The sequence below is a fragment of the Taudactylus pleione genome, unplaced genomic scaffold (genome assembly GCF_031769625.1).
Source record: "Taudactylus pleione unplaced genomic scaffold, aTauple2 ptg000044l, whole genome shotgun sequence".
Lineage (NCBI taxonomy): Eukaryota > Metazoa > Chordata > Amphibia > Anura > Myobatrachidae > Taudactylus > Taudactylus pleione.
The window spans coordinates 7,651,024-7,676,188 of NW_028284446.1; the positions used below are offsets into that span (position 1 = coordinate 7,651,024).

At 44.4% G+C, this 25,165-nt stretch overlaps 1 protein-coding gene and 1 long non-coding RNA gene across 2 annotated transcripts in view; both read left to right on the forward strand.

Annotated features, from left to right (window-relative positions):
• EFNA2 (ephrin A2) overlaps nt 1-25,165 on the forward strand; it is a 254,013-nt gene that overhangs the window by 29,227 nt on the left and 199,621 nt on the right. The gene's annotated exons all lie outside the window — the stretch shown is intronic.
• Nucleotides 10,226-17,457, forward strand: LOC148537787 (uncharacterized). The gene is made up of 3 exons (XR_015873320.1): nt 10,226-10,294; nt 14,028-14,166; nt 17,278-17,457. It is a non-coding gene; the product is annotated as an uncharacterized LOC148537787 (long non-coding RNA).

The following is a 25,165-nucleotide window of genomic DNA, read 5'->3' on the forward strand; positions in this document are numbered from 1 at the left end:
TCCTGTGCAGTGTCCCAGTCCTAAAGGGGTGCTGAAGTGTTGTCCAGGGGGTGCTCTGTCCATCAGGGGTGCTCCCCCCAAGTGCTAAAAAAATAATATATTTTCTGTGTTTGTGAATTGTGTGCGCAGTAGCCGCACGTGCATCAACAAAGTAGTGCCAAGCGTGCGCCTGTGTCATAAGTAAAGGGCCGGCTGGCTTGACCGTTAAGGGTGCTGTAACCCCCGAAAGTACACTCCAGTCCAAACCAAAAAAAAAATTATTTTCTGTGTTTGTGAATTGTGTGCGCAGTAGCCGCACGTGCATCAACAAAGTAGTGCCAAGCGTGCGCCTGTGTCATAAGTAAAGGGCCGGCTGGCTTGACCGTTAAGGGTGCTGTAACCCCCGAAAGTACACTCCAGTCCAAACCAAAAAAAAAATTATTTTCTGTGTTTGTGAATTGTGTGCGCAGTAGCCGCACGTGCATCAACAAAGTAGTGCCAAGCGTGCGCCTGTGTCATAAGTAAAGGGCCGGCTGGCTTGACCGTTAAGGGTGCTGTAACCCCCGAAAGTACACTCCAGTCCAAACCAAAAAAAAAATTATTTTCTGTGTTTGTGAATTGTGTGCGCAGTAGCCGCATGTGCATCAACAAAGTAGTGCCAAGCGTGCGCCTGTGTCATAAGTAAAGGGCTGGCTGGCTTGACCGTTAAGGGTGCTGTAACCCCCGAAAGTACACTCCAGTCCAAACCAAAAAAAAAATTATTTTCTGTGTTTGTGAATTGTGTGCGCAGTAGCCGCACGTGCATCAACAAAGTAGTGCCAAGCGTGCGCCTGTGTCATAAGTAAAGGGCCGGCTGGCTAGACCGTTAAAGGGTGCTGTATCCCCCGAAAGTACACTCCAGTCCAAACCAAAAAAAAAATTATTTTCTGTGTTTGTGAATTGTGTGCGCAGTAGCCGCACGTGCATCAACAAAGTAGTGCCAAGCGTGCGCCTGTGTCATAAGTAAAGGGCCGGCTGGCTTGACCGTTAAAGGGTTCTGTAACCCCCAAAGTACACTCCAAACCAAAAAAATATATATTTTCTGTGTTTGTGACTTGTGTGCACTGTGGCTGCACGTGCATCAACAAAGGAGCAGCGCCAAGCGTGCGCCTGTGTCCCATAAGTAAAGAGCCGGCTGGCTCATTTCTTAAAGGGTGGTGTAACCCACAAAGTGCACTACTCTCCAGCAAAAATAAAAAAATATTTTCTGTGTTTGTGTGCGCTTTAGCCGCACGTATATATATCAATATAACATAAATGGAGGACCAAACTTTCTCCGATAAAAATAAAATAGGGAAAGATCAAGAACCACTTCCTCCTAGTGCTGTTGCTGCTGCTGGGAGTTGTTCATCATCCCAGAGAGGAAGTAGGAACATCACTACTTTTACTAAACAATTGACCCTCCAACAGTCCCTAGCGATGAGGATGAAGTACGACAGCAGTCATCCTGAAGCAAAACGTATAACTGAGGCCTTGACTGCTATGTTGGTGTTAGACGTGCGTCCGGTATCCGACATTAGTGCAGTGGGATTTAGACAATTGATGGAGGTAGTGTGTCCTCGGTTCCAAATCCCGTCTAGATTCCACCTGCATCCTCAAAGCAGCAGCGACAAGCGTGCGTCTGTCTGTTAAAGGGTGGTGACACCCTCAAAGTGTGCTACACAAACAATTAAAATATTGTTCTTTTTTTTTCTGTCTTTGTGAATTGTGTGGGCTGTAGCCGCACCTGCATCCTTAAAGCAGCAGCGACAAGCGTGCGTCTGTCTGTTAAAGGGTGGTGACACCCTCACAGTGGGCTACACAAACAATTAAAATATTGTTCTTTTTTTTTCGGTCTTTGTGAAATGTGTGGGCTGTAGCCGCACCTGCATCCTTAAAGCAGCAGCGACAAGCGTGCGTCTGTCTGTTAAAGGGTGGTGTAACTCTCAAAGTGCTCCAAAAAATAAAAAACTATTTTTTTAATGTGTTTGTGACTTGTGTGCGATGTAGCCGCACTTGCATCTTTAAAGCAGCAGCGACAAGCGTGCGTCTGTTAAAGGGTGGTGACACCCTCGAAGTGTGCTACACAAACAATAAAAATATTCTTCTTCTTTTTTCTGTCTTTGTGAATTGTGTGGGCTGTAGCCGCACCTGCATCCTTAAAGCAGCAGCGACAAGCGTGCGTCTGTCTGTTAAAGGGTGGTGAACCCTCAAAGTGTGCTACACAAACAATTAAAATATTGTTCTTTTTTTTTTCTGTCTTTGTGAATTGTGTGGGCTGTAGCTGCACCTGCATCCTTAAAGCAGCAGCGACAAGCGTGCATCTGTCTGTTAAAGGGTGGTGACACCCTCACAGTGTGCTACACAAACAATAAAAATATTCTTCTTTTTTTTTCTGTCTATGTGAATTGTGTGGGCTGTAGCCGCACCTGCATCCTTAAAGCAGCAGCGACAAGCGTGCGTCTGTTTGTTAAAGGGTGGTGACACCTCAAAGTGTTCTACAGAAACAATTAAAATATTGTTCTTTTTATTTTGGTCTTTGTGAAATGTGTGGGCTGTAGCCGCACCTGCATCCTTAAAGCAGCAGCGACAAGCGTGCGTCTGTCTGTTAAAGGGTGGTGTAACTCTCAAAGTGCTCCAAAAAATAAAAAACTATTTTTTTAATGTGTTTGTGACTTGTGTGCGATGTAGCCGCACTTGCATCCTCAAAGCAGCAGCGACAAGCGTGCGTCTGTCTGTTAAAGGGTGGTGACACCCTCAAAGTGTGCTACACAAACAATAAAAATATTCTTCTTTTTTCTGTCTTTGTGAATTGTGTGGGCTGTAGCCGCACCTGCATCCTTAAAGCAGCAGCGACAAGCGTGCGTCTGTCTGTTAAAGGGTGGTGACACCTCAAAGTGTTCTACAGAAACAATTAAAATATTGTTCTTTTTTTTTCGGTCTTTGTGAAATGTGTGGGCTGTAGCCGCACCTGCATCCTTAAAGCAGCAGCGACAAGCGTGCGTCTGTCTGTTAAAGGGTGGTGTAACTCTCAAAGTGCTCCAAAAAATAAAAAACTATTTTTTTAATGTGTTTGTGACTTGTGTGCGATGTAGCCGCACTTGCATCCTCAAAGCAGCAGCGACAAGCGTGCGTCTGTCTGTTAAAGGGTGGTGACACCCTCAAAGTGTGCTACACAAACAATAAAAATATTCTTCTTTTTTCTGTCTTTGTGAATTGTGTGGGCTGTAGCCGCACCTGCATCCTTAAAGCAGCAGCGACAAGCGTGCGTCTGTCTGTTAAAGGGTGGTGACACCCTCAAAGTGTGCTACACAAACAATTAAAATATTCTTCTTCTTTTTTCTGTCTTTGTGAATTGTGTGGGCTGTAGCCGCACTTGCATCCTCAAAGCAGCAGCGACAAGCGTGCGTCTGACTGTTAAAGGGTGGTGTAACCCTCAAAGTGTGCTCCACAAACAATAAAAATATTCTTTTTTTTTTTCTGTCTTTGTGAATTGTGTGGGCTGTAGCCGCACTTGAATCCTCAAAGCAGCAGCGACAAGCGTGCGTCTGTCTGTTAAAGGATTACATCAGTGACAGAATCCAAGTAGGCATGTCAGACAGTCCGTACCTGTTCTGGCAGGAAAAAGAAGCAATTTGGAGGTCCCTGTACAAACTGGCTCTATTTTACCTGAGTTGCCCCCCCTCCAGTGTGTACTCCGAAAGAGTGTTTAGTGCAGCCGGGAACCTTGTCAGCGAAAGGCGTAGGAGGTTGCTTCCACAAAATGTGGAGAAGATGATGTTCATAAAATGAATTATCAACTCTTCCAGGGAGACCAGCCTCTAGAACGTACAGAGGGACCTGTGGTTCCTGCAGGGACGAATTAATACTCTGTGAGGATGAGGATGTACACACTGAAGAGGGTGAGGAATCGGTGGATGTGGAGGATGAGGATGACATCTTGCCTCCGTAGAGCCAGTTTGTGCAGGGGCAGATAAATTGCCAGCTTGTTTTGTGGGGGCCCAAACGAACCAATCATTTCAGCCACAGTTGTGTGGCAGACCCTGGCGCTGAAATGATTGGTTTGTTAAAGTGTGCATGTCCTGTTTATACAACATAAGGGTGGGTGGGAGGGCCCAAGGACAATTCCATCTTGCACCTCTTTTTTTTCTTTGCATTATGTACAGTTTGGGGCCTAGTTTTTCAATGCCATCCTGTCTGCCACTGCAGTTTCATGCCTAGATGGGTCACGTGTTTGTGCCGCCCACTCGTGTCGCTTAGCATAGTCATCCAGCTACCTCGGTGCAACCTTTTGGACATAAAAACACTATTGTGAGGTGTGAGGTATTCAGAATAGACTGGAAATGAGTGGAAATTAAGGTTATTGAGGTTAATAATAGCATAGGAGCAGAAAAACCTACAAATTCTGTGATTTTAGCTGTTTTTATGCTTTTTTAAAAAAAATACAGATCCAAAACACAAAACCCAGAACCCAAAACACGGAAGGGTGGTTTTGGCAAAACCAATCCAGATCCAAAACACGAAGAAAGATCCAGATCCAAAACCAAAACACAAAACACGAAAAGTGGCCGGTGCACACCCCTAATAAAAAGAAAGCCAGAATAGCAACGTCTTGTGTGTGGAATTATTTTAATCTAAATTCTGACAACAGTTGTGTAAGCATCTGTTCCATTTGTAAAGCCAAAGTTAGCAGAGGAAGGGACGTTAACCATCTAGGCACCTCCTCACTGTTACGTCATTTGCAGCAAGTTCATGCAATTTGTTTAACAAAATTATAATTTGTAAATTAATAACAAGCAGTCCAGTATCAGCTACCAGCAGTTTGGACCATAACATGCAATTTCCACCACCAACACCCTCATCATCAGCCTCCTCCTTAATAATTGAAGGTAGTCCTTCCAAAAAACAAACCAAGGAGTTCAGCCACGAAAGTGTCAGTTCTAGTCGCTAAAGTGCTTGGTTTGTTAAACTGTGCATGTCCTTTTTAATATACCACATAAGAGTGGGTAGGAGGGACAATTCCATCTTGAACCTCTTTCCTATACATATGGCACAATTTGGGGCATTGCCGACTGACATTATTATAGTTTATTAAACTGCCATCCTGTCTGCACTGCTGTGTGGCAATGTTTCATAGATGTCTGGTATTTTTTTAAACTGCCATGCGTTTGTGCTGCTGCTCTGTTGCTTACCTTAGCCAGCCAGCTCGCTGCAGCCTTTGGCCTATATTGGTGAAAAATAGTGAAATCAATATTGTGAGCTGTGAGGTGGTTAAAAATGCCTAGAAATGCCTGAAAATTATTTTTATTAAGGTTAATAATACTGTAGGAACAAAAACAGGCCCAAATTATGTGGTTTTAGCTGTTTTTATGATTTTTTAAAGAAAAAATCCAGATCCAAAACCAAAACACGAAAACAAAACACGGAGGAAAAAAATCCAAAACCAGATTCAGAACCAAAACCAGGGGCGATCCAGATCCAAAATCAAAACCAAAACATGGGGGTCAGCGCACATCTCTAATGTAAGTTTGTACCAGTCACAACAGTGAATATGTACAAGAGTGTGATGACTACAACCACTAGGAACTTAGGGCCGGATTCAATTAGCCGCGAAAAGCCGTGTTTTAGCGGAAAGCGTTCGCAGGCGTATCATGCAATCCTATTGCCAAAGTATTCGCATGTGCGAAAACTCAATAGACAAAAACTGACTAACTGTTTTCACCATCTCAGAGCAGGTGAAAACTTGTGCAAAATCCTTATTTTGGGCTAAAAATGTGGGGACTTGGGGTCTGTTTCAGACCCACTCTCTAAGCTGCGATTGCTCGCTATGGGCTATTGTCGCCCATCTACGCATGCGTTTGCGTCGCAGTGCGCGTGCGCGAGCCAGTCTGTGCGATTGGGAAGTGATCGCTAGCAGCCCGCAGACTGAGCACTACTTTGAGTGACAGATAGTGCCGTTTGTGGGTAGGAACAGGGGAAGGTCCTTGAAAACGGGGGAGTGGATGTGTGAACGCAGGCGTGTCTGAGTGTGCAAATGTTGTTCTTTGGGCGTGCATAATTAACATGGAAGCTACACGTCACCTGGTTGTATTTCAGCCTGCATTGATCGAAGTGCTTGTGGCGGGGTAGGGTCTACACAAGGGCTGCGAGCAGCTCCGATGGCTCTCGATGTTACTGATTAATCATACACTTCGTGGAGATGACGTGTGCTTAGAATGAAAAGTGGGCGTTATTACACCGGCGTGCGATCACTCTGCTGTCGCTCTCTAAGACATAGTCGGCGTCCTAAAGGCTGGCCATGCGATCGCGGAATTTGCATATCCGACCCCTGATGGCTGCGAGAGAGCGCAGCATAGCGAGCGGGTCTGAATGAGCTCCTTGGTTCAAAACCCTTTAGACACCCCCCTAATGACTAATTAAACAAAAATAATTTTAACTTAATTCCCCCTAATAATTACATGTCATATTTGCAAAAAGTGTTGGAAAATGGATTTAAAGTAGTGGGTCAGGTATTTTGGGTGACTGTGTGAATGGGACAGGTGTTTTAAACATTGCAGGTGACAGCAGCAGGTATATTTTTAAAAACTTTTAAAAGTGCACTTTATAGATACAAAAATATACTTGCACCCATTTTAATGTACCCCCAATTTAACTGCAGCAATTAATTTCTCCAAAAAATATTACTTTTTATAATTTTTCCACAATTATACAAATATGCATATAACAGACATTTGACACAATTTAAGAAACCCAAAATACTTTTATTATGTCCAGTAATACTCTTTTATATTGATTTCCTATATCAGGCTTTTTATGGGGTACAGGCTGATTTCCCCAAAATGTGCTGTACTTTTTGCTATTTCCACCATGCGCAGTTTTCGCAAGAATGCGGTTCCACGTCTTTTGTAATAGGATAGGGCGAAAGACGGGAGCGCGCATAGACAAAACACACAAAAATATTGCACTAAAACACGTGAATTGTGCGAAAACTTCGCCAATGTTAAGTTTTCATTTTTTTCGCGTCCAATTGAATTTCCCCCTTAATGTTCAAACACCCAGCAGTCACATCATCATTTTGACAGCTGACCTAATTATTCTCCATTTTACATCATTGGTGTATATTTGGGGTGTGTTTTACATGGAGGCCTGAATTGTATTTGTTAGTACTGATCATGTGTGGCCAATACTTCAACTACTTGAATATCACGTCAGCCACAGCCTTTCACTTTGGTGGAATTATCTGCTTTTTAGTGTCACTTAAAACAGTTTTTAACTGGTTTTAAGTTTTATATTACATATTTGCACTGAATCACAAGAAACCATTAGACATTTGCATTCATTATTTAATACCCTTTACAAACTGACGACCCAGGAAACATAGGTTTATCACAGGTTTATCAACTAGTGAATTTCCCTGGTCTCAGTCCCCGACCTTGGTACAGAGCATTGTCGTGAACTCGGGATTTTGACCAGGGTCGTTTACATTCACACATAGCAAAAACCCAGGTCGATGCACGTTCACTTGCAAATATCCGGGTTTCTGCTCTATACGATCTATGTATCAAGCAATGAAAAGAGCAGCGAAGTGGACCAGTGGAGACGTTCCCCATAGCAACCAAACAGCTTTGAGGAAACATCAAATACATTCTATAAAATGATATGTAGATGCTGATTGGGACTGCCGACGCTTAGAATACCGGTGCCGGAATCCCGACACCTGTCAGAATCCCTGCGCCAGCATCGCGACCACTGGCATCCCAACCTCCGGCATCCCAAAGTAGCGGGGTTGGGTTAGAGTTAGGGGTTAGGATTAGGCACTTGCGGGAGGATTAGGGTTAGGCACTGGGGGGAGGTTAGGTTTAGGCACTAGGGGGAAGGTTAGGTTCAGGCACTGGGGAGGGTTAGGGTAAGGAGAGGGGAAGGGTTAGAAGAATACCTACTGACAGGTGTCTGTATTTTAATCCTGTTGGGATGCCAGCATCGGGATTTTGGGATTTTGACCGCCGGGATCCTGAGCACCGGCATCCCGTGTACTAGACAAATAAAAGCTAAATGCTGTAGTTCAGAGCAAATTTTGCACCTAAATTAAATGTTAATAAATTAGCTATAATTGTTTAATGGACAGGGATAAGAGATGGTAGCAACATACTGGTCTGTAAAATAGTTGAAAAAAAGCAAAAACTGTCATTTCGGTCACTTGTGCTTAAGGGGTCTATTTACTAAGCAGTGTTAGGAGACAGAGTGAAAAGTGATAAGAAAGTGATAAGGTGCCAGCCAATCAGCTCCCAACTGCAATCTCACAGGCTGTGTTTGAAAAATGACAGTTGGGAGCTGATTGGATGGCACCTTATCACTTTTCACTCTGTCTCCTAACACTGCTTAGTAAATAGACCCCTAAATCTCCAAAAGCAAACATGCGGTTAAAAATAATATAAATAATAGGTTATACCTGTATAGTAAGAATAGAGTTCTCATACTTGGTCCTAGCAGTCCCGGTATTACAGATATCCATGCTTGAGCACAGATGGTATAATCAAACTGACTAAGGTACAAATTAAATTGTGTTTGCACTGAGTTCCTATGAGCTGTATTTGTGTGGGATAATCACTATGGAGGAGCAGCTGCACAGGACAGGGCTCAGGAGCATGACCGGATCCAGGTCTCTATTAGGGTATGTTCCAGACGATCCTATAGAGTGAGGATGGACCTGGACTACCTCTCAGATCACGAGGTGGTGCAACCTTTTAGGCTTAACTTAACAAACCTGAACTTATATGAGCAGGTGAGAGATGATTTGGAGCCTTTGTCTGGCAGTAACTACTGTATGTATGCCGTGCCTGGGCTGCAGAAATTATTGTGTACCTTACACTTTTTTTCAACAGGCTCTTTTTAGTCTGTGAGGTCTAGGGTGTTGGGGGATTATGCAGGCCACTTTCTCAAGGCATTGAACTAAAGTGTTATGTGCCTTTAAGAAAATATGGTGTACATATATCTCACTCCCCAGTTGTGAGTCACAGTGGCTGGAACTCAAGATAGCCTTCTATAGGCTCTCATCATTTCCTGTTGTGCTGGGAGCCATACATTGGGATCAGAGCACCACACTTGAGAGGTTATAGGTATGTTAATAGGCATCACTATCACTCGCTCAATGTGCAGGTGGTCTGTGATGGTCACCTCTGTATTATCAGTGTAGTTACAGGTTATATAGGATCTTGCCTTGATGCCCATATGGGAGAAGTTTGAAGGTGTACACATGCTGGAGGGTTGGCTGTTAGGTATGTAGTCCTTGCTGTCCCCAATAACAATTACTTGTGCTTTACCAGGTGTGTGTTCATTTGTGACTGCAGGGCCCCAAACGAGCATATGCTTATACTCAACCACACATTATGTTGCGCAGGTATTTTACAACATTTACTGCATCTGTTTTTAGAACCATGTTTACCCACCAAAAAACCCTTCCTGTACTGCACCTTTAAATTGCTTCCAAGTGTACATGCTACTGTTCCTTCACGTTCAACCTTAAACATGCCTGCTGCAATAGTTATTATATGTAAACTGTTTCCTGTCTTGTTTTTTTTTTGTTCTCTGAAAACCCCCTAGGTCAGAAGTCTCCAATCTCGGTCCTCAAGGCACCCTAACAGTCCAGGTTTTAAGAATATTAATGCTTGATCACAGGTGGCTTAATTATTACCTCAGTCAATTTGGTTTAACCAACTATGCTAAACCATGGATCGCTCTAAGACCTGAACTGTTGAGGTGCCTTGAGAACGTTTGGGAACCTCTGCCACAGGTGATTCAGGATATGGGTGTCAAACCTGGCTCATGACACCTCTGTCCAGACCAGAAGGCATTTCACACCATAGATATAATAATGCTCACATCGCCACCTGGAGTGTAAAAGAGCAAACCTTTGGAATATTGAAGAGCAGGTTCCGCTGTTTGGATCGCTCGGGTGAGATCCTGATTTATTATACTAGGAAAGTAGGTGACATTGTGAATGCCTACTGTATGCTCCACAACATCGCCACTCTGATCTTGGGGACATTGTGTTATACAGCAAGGAGCCTGAGCCTGCATCATCTGAGGACGTGGTCAACACAGAGGGGGGAAATGAGGTTTGACAGAGGATTATACGGCAGTATTTTACATGTAAGTTTGCAGTAAGGTAAATGTAAAAATGGGGATATGTAACACATTTACAGTTCAAATAATATATTTATCATGTCTTTACATTATAGAGGGAAATTACATATACCTATGTGAGATGCTGGTATACATATTTTGGACTCTGCATATGGTAAGTGTATTTAAACAGTTGAATTACCAAACAAGGTATGTGTTGCGTATTTAGATTCACAAAAACACCATGTACATATGTTAGATTCTTCCCTGTTATATTCTAACAATATAGCCATATGTACCTTTGATTAACAATAAGTTAGCAATTACTATATACACACATATTCAAATTCAATATGCAATCCAAATTTACTCAACTCAGAAAAGCTGTTAAAGAAATGTTACTTTTAACCTAGAAAAAAACATGTTACTTGTTTGGGTGTGTACCCCTACCTAAGCCTTTAGCCAGACTACCACGTGTTCGCATCTTACCGAAGTGTTTGGTGCTGAGGTTGGTGAGGTGGTTGTCTGACTCTTTGTAGGCTGATAAGTGCCTTTGTTTGTTCCCTAATAGCCTGGCTGATCTCTAACAGACTCATATCCACTTTTATGGGCCATTCTGGTTCTCGTACCTTGTGCAACTCGGTTGCAGCAGCTATTTTGTGTGGGATGTAGTTATTATACCTCTGCACGGGATGCCGACTGTTTAAATCTCGACCTACGGGCAGAACACCAGCGCCGGGAACCCAACAGCCGGCATCCCGAACATAAATATAGTGGGCTGGGTCAGCTGTTGACCACGGGGGGGGGGTAGGTTTAGGCACCATGGGAAGAGGGGTTAGAGTTAGGCTGCGGGAGGGGAGAGGTTAGGCTGCAGACAAGGGGGGTTATGTTAGGCACCACTGGAGGGAGGTTAGGGTTAGTCACTAAGGGGGTAGGGTTAGGTTCAGGCACCAAGGGGGGAGGGTTAGATTCAGGCACTAACGAGGAGGGTTATGGTGCGAGGGGGGAGGATTAGGCTTAGCATGAAGGAGCAGAGGGTTATGGATAGGGGGTGAAGGGTGGAGGGTTAGCATACTTAAGGATCCTCTGTGGGGTTACTGAGCATCGGGATGCGGCTGTCGATATTTTGACAGCCAGCATCCCGACTGCCGGTCTCCCACACCCAACCCATTTTGTGTAACTGACTAGTGATGGCATTCATCTGTGTGGTTGGCACATTCATACAATTAACCTGGATGTTTCGGAAGGTATCCAATGACTGCCATTTCTTCCACAGTGTCTGCAGTTCGAGGGTGCTGATGGTGTCCTCAGTATGGGGCAGCAGTGAAGGGTGCTGGCAGTGTCCTTAGTGCAGGGTGCTGGCGGTGTTGACAGTGGGGGCAGCTGTGTCAGTGCGGGGGGATGGGCTGCATCTTTCGTCCTCTTCATGTGCCATTTAAGTCTATAGGCAAGCGCTTATTGGCTGAGAGCTGTGACAGACAGCTCTCTCAGCCAATCAGTGGCAAGCCCATAGACTTTAATGGGACTTTCAAAAATTAAAAAATGGGCGCTCGAGGCAAAACCTCCAGATCCGACAGTGGGATTTTGAAGTTTTGCCTCGAATAGGGATCCGAGAAGGGCGGGGAGATCCGAGCTGTGTCTTGGATCCCTGAAGTTCAGGTGGGCCTCATCTCTAATTTTATATATATATATATATATATATATATATTGTGTGTGACAAATAGAGTGAAGAAAGTGTCAAATAGTACATAGATACTAGGGACTGAGCCCTGTGAAATACGTGAAGAAAGAATAATGAACCAAGAACTTCTACTTTTCTTCGGTCACATTACCAACACAATGAATATATGAAATGAAAGCCAGAGAAATAAACATAGGGCCTGATTCAGAGCCGGACACTATTTGCGCTCGCTCGTTCAGAAAAAGGGTCCGTTTATTTAAATTGAGCGCTCGCTCTTTGCGGTCTGTTGACGCCTCTATGTCTGAGCGAGCGAACGAAACATGCGCTCGCTATTTTGTAAAGACGCCCCCTGGCCGCTCGCATTCTACGTCATCTCCGCTATTTATTTGATTAATCGAGTACATCAAAAGGCGTCTGAACTGCTCGCAGTGCTTGTGGTAGGATTTTCCTACCGCAATTATACGACCAGTTCAGGCTAAGAGACAACCAAGTGACGTGGCCGATGACGCTGCTTTGTTAATTATGCACACCCTTAAAACGCCAGTTTTGACTGTTTGGCACGCCTGCGTTCAGATCTCCACTCCCCGTTTTCAAGCACCTTCCCCTGTTACCACCCACAAACGCCTCATCCTGTCACTCAAATTAGCAGGCACTCGCTATTTTGCGAGCGCTCGATTTCCGACCGCACTGCCTGGTTGGCGCATGCGCATTGCGACCCATGCGCATGCACAGATGTGCGAACATCGCTCGGAGCAAACGAGCGGCCGCTTACGAGCGGCTCTGAATCAGGCCCTTAGTGTGTACCGTTAAAACCTCATATATGTTTACCAATCAATATGTCCCATAAATAATTCATCCAACAGAGAGTTTTTACTTTATAGGAAAACACGGTTTTTAATATATAAAGAAAAAATGTGCAAAAAAAATGCACCAAATGCAGGTGGCACACGTACAGGAATAAAAATACAATAGAGCTTCTCTGTTCATTAAGGGAAGTTAGGGATGAGTCTGTCCCAGGTTATTTGGTTAAATCTGACATCACCATGAAAAAAAATCAAGACAACCTCTCCTCAGGTTAATAAGAAATTAGGGTGTTTTCGATGTGGTTGTGTCACCTGTCGTTATTTGATCCAGGGAGACTCTTTTTATCATCCTCATTCAGGCAAATAATTCTTTATTCGTTATCAACTTACCTGTAACAGCACCTATCGGATCTACCAGATCATGTGTCCATCCGGCCTTTCCTATATTGGAAAGACGCAAAGCAAATTTAAAGAACGCATGGCTACCCATCGCTCAACTATCAAAGCTACTAAGTTGCACCAGCAACCAACTTTTCGACCGTCACTTTGTGGAAGCTAAACAAATATATCCTGTTTAAAGTACCGAATGATCGGTCACATTCCACAACCTATGAGGGGAGGCGATCAGGATCTCTTGTTACTACGTTGTGAGACCTGTTGGATTCATCGATTAGATGTCATAGCTCCTAGGGGCCTCAATTAATCCATTTGCTTTTCTGTATTTGAGTCATAGGGCCTGATTCAGAGCCGCTCGCTATTTGCGGTCGTTCGTTCTAAAACTAGGGGTGGCTATTCAAATGAACCGTTCGCTGTTTGCGGTCTGTTCACGCCTCTATGTCTGAACGAGCGAACAAAACTTGCGTTCGTTTTTTGGAAAAATACGCCCCCTGGCCGCTCGCATCCTACGTCATGTCCGCTATTAGATTAATCGAGTACATCGACAAGGGTATGAACTGCTCGCTATTCTTGGGGTTGGTGTTTGCTACCACAATTTTGCGAGCAGTTCTGACTATAAAATAACCCAGTGACGTGGTCAATGATGCTGCTGTTTTAAATATGCACACCCATAAAACGCCCGTTTTGACCTTTAAGCACGCCTGCGTTCTGATTTCCACTCCCCATTTTCAAGCACCTTCCCCTGTTATCACCCACATACGCCTCTTTCTGTCACTCAAAATAGCAGGCATTCGCTATTTTGCGAGCACATGAATTTCGGCCGCACTGACTGGTTAGCGCATGCGTATAACGATCCGTACGCATGCGCAGTTGGGCTAACATCGCTCGGAACGAACGAGCGGCCGCTTACGAGCGGCTCTGAATCAGGCCCATAGTTCCCATCTATGTATGTGCTTTTTACTTTGTTTTGTTTTTTCCTTTTGTTCTATTGCTGCTCTGTAACTTATGTGTCATTTTTTATTGTGCAGTCGTGTACTGTTTTTATGGTTGATGGTTCACTGGATGTCATAACTTGGCACCGTATCATCAGTGCATGATGACGTCATGCTGGTGCGTGGTCCCGGTCTCGGCGCGGTGAGTGCACTTGGGTGATCTTTAGTATTTAAGGTAAGACAGTTTTGTATTTATTTATCCTGATGATAGTGTCAAGGACACTGAAACGTTGAAAAGCCTTTATGTGTATGTCTATTTATTGAGCCGAGTGCCGCACCTCTGGATATATATATATATATATATATATATATATATATATATATAGAAAAAAAGAAGTATTGCACACTCAAAAATAATAGCTTAATACTGGGTGCACAGACATAGAGAATTGCATAGTATTAACCACGAATGGAGAGACCAGCACACCAGATGAAATATAAAAAAAAAAGTCAATTTATATAGAATGCATTCACTAAGGCGGCTTACATTACCATTGGTGTCAGTGTGTTGTTCGTACAGATCCGGATAAGCATACTCTGTTATGCACGACTATATGTGACTGAAAATCAATCCCTGGATACCAGTGTTTATTTTTCTACATGCATTCTATATAAATTGACTTTTTTTTTATATTTCATCTGGTGTGCTGGTCTCTCCATTCGTGGTTAATACTATATATATATATTAGGGATGTGCGCCGGACCATTTTTGCCGGATTTGGATTTGGATTTGGTTCTAATTCGTCGTCCGGCTTTGGATTTGGATTTGGATTTGCCAAACTGCGGTGACTGGCTTTGGATTTGGATTTGGATTTGGATTTTTTTACAAAAATTGACAAAAAAAGCTAAAATCACATAAATTGGTCTTTTTTTTCTTCCTAGAGTATTATTAACCTCAATAACATTAATTTCCAGTCAATTTAGACCATATCACAGCTTATAATATTGTTTTCAACATTATTGGCCAAAGGTTGCAGTGAGCTGACTGGTTACTAAGCGACAAAGCAGCGGCACAACGACACAGACACCACAGTATAAAGCACATCTATGACACATTGCCACACAGCAGTGGCAGAAATGAAAAGTAGTGCACCCACCCAGTGGGGTACGGCCAGCAGAGTCACAGTACTTGTTTACAAAGTGGGCTACGGCCCTAGGAGTCACAGTGCACAATCTTATTAGCATTACACCGCACATAGGGCCTGATTCACATTACACCATAAAGTAGTGTCTCTTATTTATGTTACGACACACAGTAGTGCCCCTTTTACACAATGCCCACAGTAGTGACCCTTTTACACAATGCCCACAGTAGCGGTGTCCCTTACACAATGTCCCCCAGCAGTGGTGCCCCCTATGCAGTCCCCTTAGTAGTACGGTCCACTATGCAGTGCCCCCAGTTGAATGCTCCCCAGTAGTATGCCCCCCATTAGCAGGCCCCCCCAGTAGTATGTCCCCCATTAGCAGGCCCCCCCAGTAGTATGCCCCCCATTAGCATGCCACCCAGTAGTATGCCCCCCCAGTAGTATGGCTCCCCCAGTAGTAGGCTGCCCCAGTAGCAGGCCCCCCCAGTAGTAGGCTGCTCCAGTAGTAGCCCCCCCTGTAGTATGGGCCCCCCCTGTAGTATGGCCCCCCCTGTAGTATGGCCCCCCCAGTAGTATGGCCCCCCCAGTAGCAGACCCCCCCCCAGTAGTATAGCCCCCCCCAGTAGCAGGCCCCTCTGTAGTATGGCCCCCCCAGTAGTATTGCCTCCCCCAGTAGCAGACCCCCCCCCAGTAGTGCAGACCCCCCCCCCAGTAGTATAGCCCCCCCAGTAGCAGGCCCCTCTGTAGTATGGCCCCCCCAGTAGTATTGCCTCCCCCAGTAGCAGACCCCCCCCCAGTAGTGCAGACCCCCCCCCCAGTAGTATAGCCCCCCCAGTAGCAGGCCCCTCTGTAGTATGGCCCCCCCAGTAGTATAGCCCCCCCCCAGTAGCAGACCCCCCCAGTAGTGCAGACCCCCCCCCCAGTAGCGCCCCCACACCTTTGACAAGTAAAAAAATAAAAAAAATAAAACTTACCTGTATCCCCGCTCCCGCGCCGTCCGCTCTGTCACACGCTGAGGAGGGAGCCGGAAGACGGAGCTCATGTGTGAGCTCCAGCCGGCTCCCTCCGTGCAGCAGCCAATGAGAGTCTGTGTGACTCTCATTGGCTGCTGTAACAAACACACAGCTGCCGCTGGCGGCTGTGTGTCTGTGTCTGTGTAGGGCAGAGCGCTATCACTGCGCTCTGCCCTACACGCGAGGAGACCTGATGTCGGATTCTCTAGTGAGAATCCGACATCAGGCGGCCGCCGTTCGGCCCCGAACGGGGATCCGAGTCAGGCGGTGAACACCCGAACAGGGTTCGGGTGGACTCGGATCCCCAATGTTCGGAGCGGTTCGGATTCCACAGAATCCGAACCGCTCATCTCTAATATATATATATATATATATATATATAATATATATATATATTATATAATATAATCTTACACAGTAGTCACACAAGCAGCCACTCAGGGTGGTGAGAGCGCCAGGAGGAGGGGATGGGCCGGGGACAAAGCAGCAGCAGCTGCTGTGCCGGGAGGAGAGGATGGAAGATGGGACAGAAACTACCGCAGTCCCATGCTATAAGGAGGGGGTAGCCCGGGGACACAGCATCAGAAAGCCACGGCGGGAGGAGATGATGCAGCACCAGCTTCCCGAGGGGAACAGCAGCGGCAGCTGCGGCTAGCAAATAGCGTTTGCAGGTTCCCCTCCTCGCACTGTGATCCCCGGCACATGCTCCCCGGAGTGCTGTTCGCACAGCATCATGTGGCGCGATTCAGGAAGTGATGTTGGTGGTCATAGATCACCGCATCACTTACGGGCGATCCGGGGAGTCGGAGGAGATCCGTTCTGCATAATTGCCGAACGGATCGCCTCTGCAAAATCCGGGGGAAGCAGCGTTGCAGCGTGGTCACATGTGATGTGACCTTGCCAGCTGAAGCACTGCTGGCTGCGGTCGCATCACATGCGCCACCACCAGTTAAATAGTTAAAAGCCATACAAATAACTTGCTAAGTCATTTTGTAACGTGAGTTGCTATGGAATGACCCATTAAGGTTACATTACTGATATGTTTTTGACCCATTTACATTGTTAATTGAATGTAGGGCTAAATATCACAATGTTATTGGCATCAATGTTACGTGACAATATTGATGTATCACAGAGGCCTGCTGACCCATTGGCTGATTGTACTTTTCTTTAATTGTATTTGTTTAGGACTCGCCACCATCATCATCATCCGTTTGTGGACGTCGGCTTTTGGCAGGAGCCTTTTACTTCGGTGGTGCAGCTGAGGAAAGAAATATAAAATATGTTTCAGTGGCCTTTCTTGGTTTTAAGTACAGGCATCTGTGCCAGAATATGCATCTTTTTCTCGAATAAACCGGGTTAATTATTTGTTAGTGGACTTTTATTTACAATTATACTGATTCGTGGATTTGAGGTGAACATTATACATATTTGCATATGGCAGTTCCTCTGCTAGGGTTCCTCACACTCATCAGGATCTTGAGATTACATTGTGTGGTATGTATTCATTAAAAGGTTATCAAACTAAAAAAAGGGTACAACACTAAGGGCCTGATTCAGACCCGGTGGCCGACAGCGCATGCACACGACGGAGCCGGTTCCGTCGTGCGCATGCGCGAGTCCTGGCTAGCGACGGAAAATCTGTCACTTCGGGTCTCGCATCAAAGGGGGCGAGCTGTCGATGTTGAGTGACAGCTCGCCCCCTTTGGTGGGCAGGCCGGGGGGGGGGGGGGTGGCTGCCCAAACGGAGGCGTTCCCATGAGAACACCTGCCGTTTGGGGGCGGCCCCACTGACATCACAAGTGATGTCACAAGTGATGTCAGTGATGTCAGTGGAGAGCTTCCGGCTCTGTTAGAGCCGAAAGCTCTCTGGGGCTTGCGAAGAACGAGACCCTACCACAAGGATCTCGTCGCAAGCCCGATGGTCGCGATGGTCTTGACCATTGCGACCATCATCATGGCCGCTCGCTATAGCTGTAGGTGGTCACCCACAGCTATGCGAGCGGCCAAGAGGCCGCACCAAAAAAAAAAAAAGCCTGGCCCTGATTCAGAGCGAACGCTCTGTCAGAGCGAGCGGCTCTGAATCAGGCCCTAAGTTCAGACTGAATTAGCTTGGTAGGGTAAAAGCTAAAACTGTTTGGTTACTCACCAGGTGGTGCTTGAGGTGCTGGATGGTCGGTGTCCTCAACATGGGTGTCTGGCGGGATTTCTGCTGGTATAACCTGCTTCAGCTACTCCTCAAGTGCAGTATAGTGTATGTGGACTACTGGACCACCCCCTATTCTGCGTGACTCTTGGAGCTCCTCAGCAAGTTTATATTTTAGGACCCTATTAATGTCCGAAAACAGCTTCTTGCAGTTCTAACTGCATCACAGACCCCCTGCCATAAAGCCATAAAAACACAATTGAGTGCACCAGTGCACAATTTTCCTCATACGTGAAGCGGACATTTCGCCCTGTTTTTATTTTTTCGAGAGGCAGATACAACAGGCTCTTCCTCTATCATCTCCTTCTCCTCCTCACCATCTTCTTCTTCAAACTCAGGCTGGGTTCCAACCACCTCCTCCCCCTCACTCAGTTCACTTCCAACTCTCAGCCTATATTCCATACTGCAAATTGCAAAACAAAATAGATAAATCCCAATGGTGCTTCTCACTCCTACACTGTCTCCTTCACAAAACCTTTCAAAGAAAAAAATGCAAAGGTGCTACTTAGATTGGGCCAGAGAGCTACAAATCAGATGACTTTTCTGAACCAATGACTCCCTTGGTTTCAAACAAAACACACCACTTGTAATCAATCTCAAATTCCGATTTGCAAGATCTTTACGGGCTCCGCTGCCAGAAAACTCGCATGGTGTCGTCTGCGAGTTACGTAGGCATCTTGTAACTCGCAGGCTATTACATACTGCGAGTTTCGGAACATTCTCGCAGCAATTCAGTGCAAGTTCGCACTTGCAAGAAAACTCTGACCCTATTATATTTCACCCCATATGTAAGTCGGCAGCTAAGAAATCAATCAACATAAGCAAGTAGCCAATCACAATCAGTTTACTAGTGCTGGTGACTGTCGTCATCATCATTCGTTGCCCCACACTCACCACCTGCTAATACCACAGGCGTATATGCGTCTGAGCGCCAGTTTGCATGTGTTGGTAATTACGCAAACATACTCTGCCTATGATAAAACATCCCTGCCCCGCGTCTCCAGCCGTAAGGAGGCTTAAATTCAAATCTAGTATAGATGCATGTCCTCTTCTCTGGGGATGCACAGAAATACTGTGTGTTGTTCATGGACTACAGATAATCTATTATCTTATTTAGACCCCTTGCATTGAAGAAAAGAGAAGGCTCTTTATAGTAAGAGCAATGAGTCTGTGGACTGGTCATATGGACCTATTTTTGTCAGTTGATCGATATAGACACATTACAATATATGGAAGCAATTAATTCCTGTTATAATACAGAAGGATTTTTTTATGTAGTTAGAAAGAATTTTTCCATTTCTGATGGTTATAATAAACGTTATATTGGTTAAGGTAAGTACAGATCAGCAATTGCTCTTTTTTCGTGTAATTAACAGATTCAGCCAATTATCTTATACTTGATATAAAGGCACTAATATAATTTGCCATATTTTTTAATGAAAGAAAATAATTTAAAAATACCAGTAATGTAAATAATGTAAATAAGTGGCATAATAATATAATAATATTCCAAGCATTAATATAACATTTATCTAACTAGGTATTTTAAATTTTGACTACATATTGGGAAATTGTATTTATTTTATCTAGTATTTGTACAGTAAATAACCTTTTTTTGTTTCTTTCTCCATGGCACACTTGGGCGAAAATAAAATCAATTCAGATGCCTTGTCTCTGTTATCCACTTCTTAGTCCCGCCTTCAATATGTCTCCCATGCCATTATCACTTATGGTACTCTATACCATGACGATCAGATTCTTCCACAGACACAGGGGCGTATCTATAATGGGTGCAGGGTGTGCGGGGAACACGGGCCCGCACACCCTGCACCCATAATAATGCTTACCTCTCCGGAGTCCCACGTCGGCGCGAGCATCCGGTGTTGTAAAATGACTTGAAAATGGCCGCACATGCGCAGTACTGGGAAAATGGCCGGTGCATACACTATAGACTCTGGACACACTATAGTGCCCAGAGTCTATAACTCTGGCGCTGGCCGTGCACAGCCTCAGTGTGCTGCCGGCTGCCGGGCGGAGAGGAGGGGGGCTGTGTCGGAGACTGCACACGAGCCCCCTCCTCTCTAGAAATGCCCCTGCACAGACAGCAAATCTTTTAACTCTGTCTAAAAAACCCATCTCTTTATTAAATTCTACCCTGCTTTTACCTATAATACCCACACTAGTGCCCCTCAAAACTGTCTCAATCTCCACTCTGAGACACACCTTCTGTGGCAGCTGTGCCCATTTCCAATTAGATTGGAAGATCTTCCATGAGTTTGGCCTTCGGTGCCCCTTTGTTTTCTTGTCTACGTTAATTTTGTTTGCTGTTTTATGTATTTTGGTTTTCCCTACTTTATCACTCTGCAAGGTAATATTAATATAGTAAGACATAGTAAGATTATGCTTTACTTATTAATTTAAAAATAATTTAATACATATCTTAGCCGTACTTAACAACTGTGCCGATTTAGGCAGGCAATCCTCATTCTGATGGACTTTTCCATCGTCACTGAACTTTTGTTCTGACTGACAGTCAGGGCAGTAGCTAGGGTCGTGCGACCTGTGCCATCGCACAGAGCTCTGTGGGCGGAACTGTTGCTGCCACATGGAATTTGGTTCTGGCTTGAAACGTCATCCTACAGCCAGTAACGCTGCGCTGTGTCCTTTGGACGCAAGAGGCAGGCACCCTGCCGTTTATACAGCTTCACTGCTGCGCTTTCAGGTGCTGGCTGGTCCTGTCCCCTATGAATGACGCCATGAGCAAAGGGGGCGAGGCTGACGCAGGGCGTATTAAAGGACTGTTACGACACTGTTGCCAGGTGTGCCCCATTCATTCACCACTCTGCAGAGGTAAATGAGCATTAAGGAAGAGGGGGATTTGAGGGAGACAGGCAATCTTAGTTGCAGCATGTTGCTTAAAAGGAGAATTGTTTTCATTATATAAGATATTGCCCAAGGGTGTTCAACATGCAGCCCTCCAGCTGCTGTGGAACTACACATCCCAGCATGCCCTGTCACATTTTTGCTATTAGGGCATGCTAAAACCGTTGTAGAGCATGCTGGGATGTGTAGTTCTACAGCTGCTGCAGGGCCGCATGTTGAATACCCCTGATGTAGGCTAATTCATATAAAAGCAGGTGTATGTTTTAGAGGCTATAATTCTTGTTCAGATTTTATGCAGAACTAACTATCTTCCATTATCCTGTATTATTTTGGTATGCCTTTTCTTCCTTTTTCAGTGCTTCAATGTTCTTATTGTTAATTGTGGCCTAGAAATTGTACTCCATATTAAAGGTGAAGATAGAGAGGAAATTATACTGGCCTCTTCCAAATGTAGTGCAGGAAACTACTCTGGCTTTTGCTGATTGAGATTATGTGCTGTTGTAAACTCTATTATCTGCAATTACTTCCAAATCCTATTCCATCAACAACTCTCTTAATACAGTCTAATTTAATGTGGCCGATACATGAATATTTTTTAGCACACAAATGCGTTACTTTACATTTATCCATTGTGAATTTTATCTGCACTTACCCGTTCTGTCCCTATTTTATCCAAATCTCTTTCCCAAGAGGAAATGTAATGTTTTTGTCTGCAGTCTTCAGGATTTGCAGTTAGGCCTTGCTATGAGAAAACAATACATACACTATAAATCGCAGGGCAGTAAAAAGCCTGCATTAGGACAAACTAATCACCTGCTAATTATAAGGAACAATGGGGCAGATGTATCAAGCTCCGGGAAGTGATAAAGTGGAGAGTGATAAACGACCAACCAATCAGCTCCCAACTGTCATTTTTCAAACACAGCCTGTAACATGACAGTTGGGGGCTGATTGGTTGGTCGTTTATCACTCTGCACTTTATCACTTTCCAGAGATTTATACATCTGCCCCATTGTTACCAATTATAACTATAAGCATAGCTTAACTTCCCCTTACAGGTGCAGAAAGGTATGGGTATGTATTAATGTATGAAGGAAATGTAATTCTATTGAACATAGCCAGCTGGCGGCCTGCCAGAGTAGCTAACCACCACTTTGTGTAGACTACACCAAGTCTTCAAAGTGGTTCGTTTTGACCCTTTGGCCGCTTTCAGAACCTCACAGCCTCTATTGTATAACATTTATTTTAATATTCTCTATAGTTCTAAAGATAAATGCCATACAAGTCTTGGAAAGCAATCCATTTGTATATATATTAATGTGTTTCCTGGGCGTTCTGCCATATGGAGTGTAAATCAATACCAAACAGCAGCACTGGCGCCACCATCTAAGTAAAATATGAAAAACATTATTGAACATTTCTGAGCAATGGCCTAGAATTACTTGTAATGAGTATTATTTTCACTTCAATAGAAAATGTGACATGCATACGGTATCCACCTTTGATAATTGCATTCGATGAATTTGTTTTGTGAAGAAATGTTCTTACAACAATTTTGAGATTTATTTTATAACATGGTGCACAGACTAGTGACTTGATGTAAATCGCCATTTTAAACCTGTGTCAAAAATCAACAAACATTTTCATAAATAGCTGTTCATTACATTTCCCCAATCAGGTTGTATTTGTCTGAGTATACAGTACCAGACTGCACAAAGTTGAGGCTGACTGATTGCTATAGGTTATATACCTCATTGCTCTTTTCACTATGTTACTAAATATACCCTTTGTTTTGTAAATGTATTCAGAATTGTGCTCAATTTAATTTTCTATTTTAGGGCAGTATCCAATTAGCCCTGATAATATTTCCAATGAAAAAGATGGTTTGTTATCGCGACTTTTGCCCAATGGTCATTATCGGGCTATCCAATTTGAGCCCTTTTTGGGAGAAAAAGTCCAGTTTTTGTGAGAAAACACACAGGGTCTTTGAAACCTGTGTGTTTTCACGATCGCCGACACGAGAACGGGCCTGTTTTCGGGGATTTTTTTTGGCCTTTCTGAGGCAGGTGAAACTCAATTCCCGATAAGTGCCAGCTTTCAGAGCAATTGGATAGCCCCGGTGGTCCATTAGCGCCCAAATAATGTTCGGAGCTAATTGGATTCCGGCCATATTGTTCTAAAATGTTTAATAATTTTTACACCTGCCAATACATTTGACATTGTAACAACTGTATCAAATTATTCTGATAAATATAACTAGAATTACTCTAGACTACCTATGACATTTAGGGTATGAAATTCGGAAGTCAGATCTACTTCAATTGCCGGTTTGAGGGTAGCCCACAATGTGCAAGACTCTCTTGTAGCTTCATGAGTTAATTGCATCTGCAACTTAAATTCTTGAAACTTTTATCATAGCACTAACATCAATTTATGATTTAGGCCTCCTAGCATATCATCCAGCATTTCTTAAACTGGAATAATTTAAGCTATGGCACCAAACTTCCAAACAGCATTCTATACCGATAGGCCACTACCATGTCTCATCCAACCAAAAAGCTTTTGACATTAGAAAACAGGAAACCTTTGAAGTACAGCCCAATCCTTCTGCCATCTTCTATAATATATGCTGACTTGACAATTTCCTCCATTCATATGCAAATTATGTGTTACCCAACAAAAATAACTCTAAGATATCAAATTAATTTATAATTAGGAGTAAATCCACCTAGAATTTGCAATTTTGGCTGGATTTGCTTTAGCTCTTAATGTGGATTTGTATACAGTTTATATGCTTCACCTGGTGGAAACTACCCAAGATTTACATAAGAATTGTGTGGATGCATGTATAAGATTAATATAAAAGTTCAATGTTGAAAGCCAAGATATATTGGTCTGGGACTAAACAACAGGTGCCAAGAGAGAGGAGGCATACATTGTTGTTGTTGTTCGATTCCCGGCAGCGCCTGGCCGACCAAAGCAGAGTTCCCGGCAGTGGAAACCCGACAGCGCTGGAAATCCCGATCGTCGATAGGTAAGTATTGACTAACCTAACCCCCTAACCCTAACCCTCCTTAGGGGTGCCTAAACGTAACCTCCCCCCCTAAGTGCCTAAACGTAATCCCCCCTCTAAGTGCCTAACCCTAACTCCCCCCTTCCCCGCTGCCTAAACCTAAGTCCCCCCCGGGGGTGCCTAATCCTCCCTCCCCCTAGCCTAACCCTAACCCTCCCGGGGGGGTACCTAACCCTAAGTCCCCCCCGGGTGCCCTAAACCTAACCCTCCCCCCCGGTTTTGCTGCCACTCCGTTATCTCCCCCAAACGGTCCCTTCCTGTCAATCTTCCTGTCAATCACTCTATGGTAAAATTCCCAATGTGAGCGTGATTGCAAAAAACATCTTTGCACATGCCCAGTGCGATTGCTGTGCATGCGCAGTCTGCAGATCGCTCATTTACGTGAACATTGGCGATTGCGTACAAACATGAATTAGGCCCACAGTGTCTTAGCTGCATTTTAAGAATTTAGCTGTGTCAGGATGTCAGACTCTCAATAAGAATCCTATTTAGCAAAAGTGTGATAAATGAATACCCTTGAAACATATCCGCCTCACCTGTCCCCTGCATCCGAGTTGCAGTCTGGGGTCCTCCGCGGGTACGAAGCGATGCTATGGAGTTGCGGCACGCGGAGGGGTGGTGGAGTGGTAGCATAGATGTCCTAAGGACAGTCTGATGCTGCACACTCATTAATTAAGATAAATAAAATTAGAAATCATAAAAATAAAGTTTTTGGGCTGCATAAGGCAGCCACTGTTATAAAAGGTGATCCGAACTCCTGCCAGACACCAAGCAAACTGATCTGCCTCCGGCTCAGGGGCCAGGTTTAGAGGAGAGGGACCGTTGCATCCTGGCAGTTGAAAACTGTTTGGTGTCCGGTCCTTATCCACCACCTACATCCCCATAGTATCCTTGTGGTTCCCTATGGACCTTGA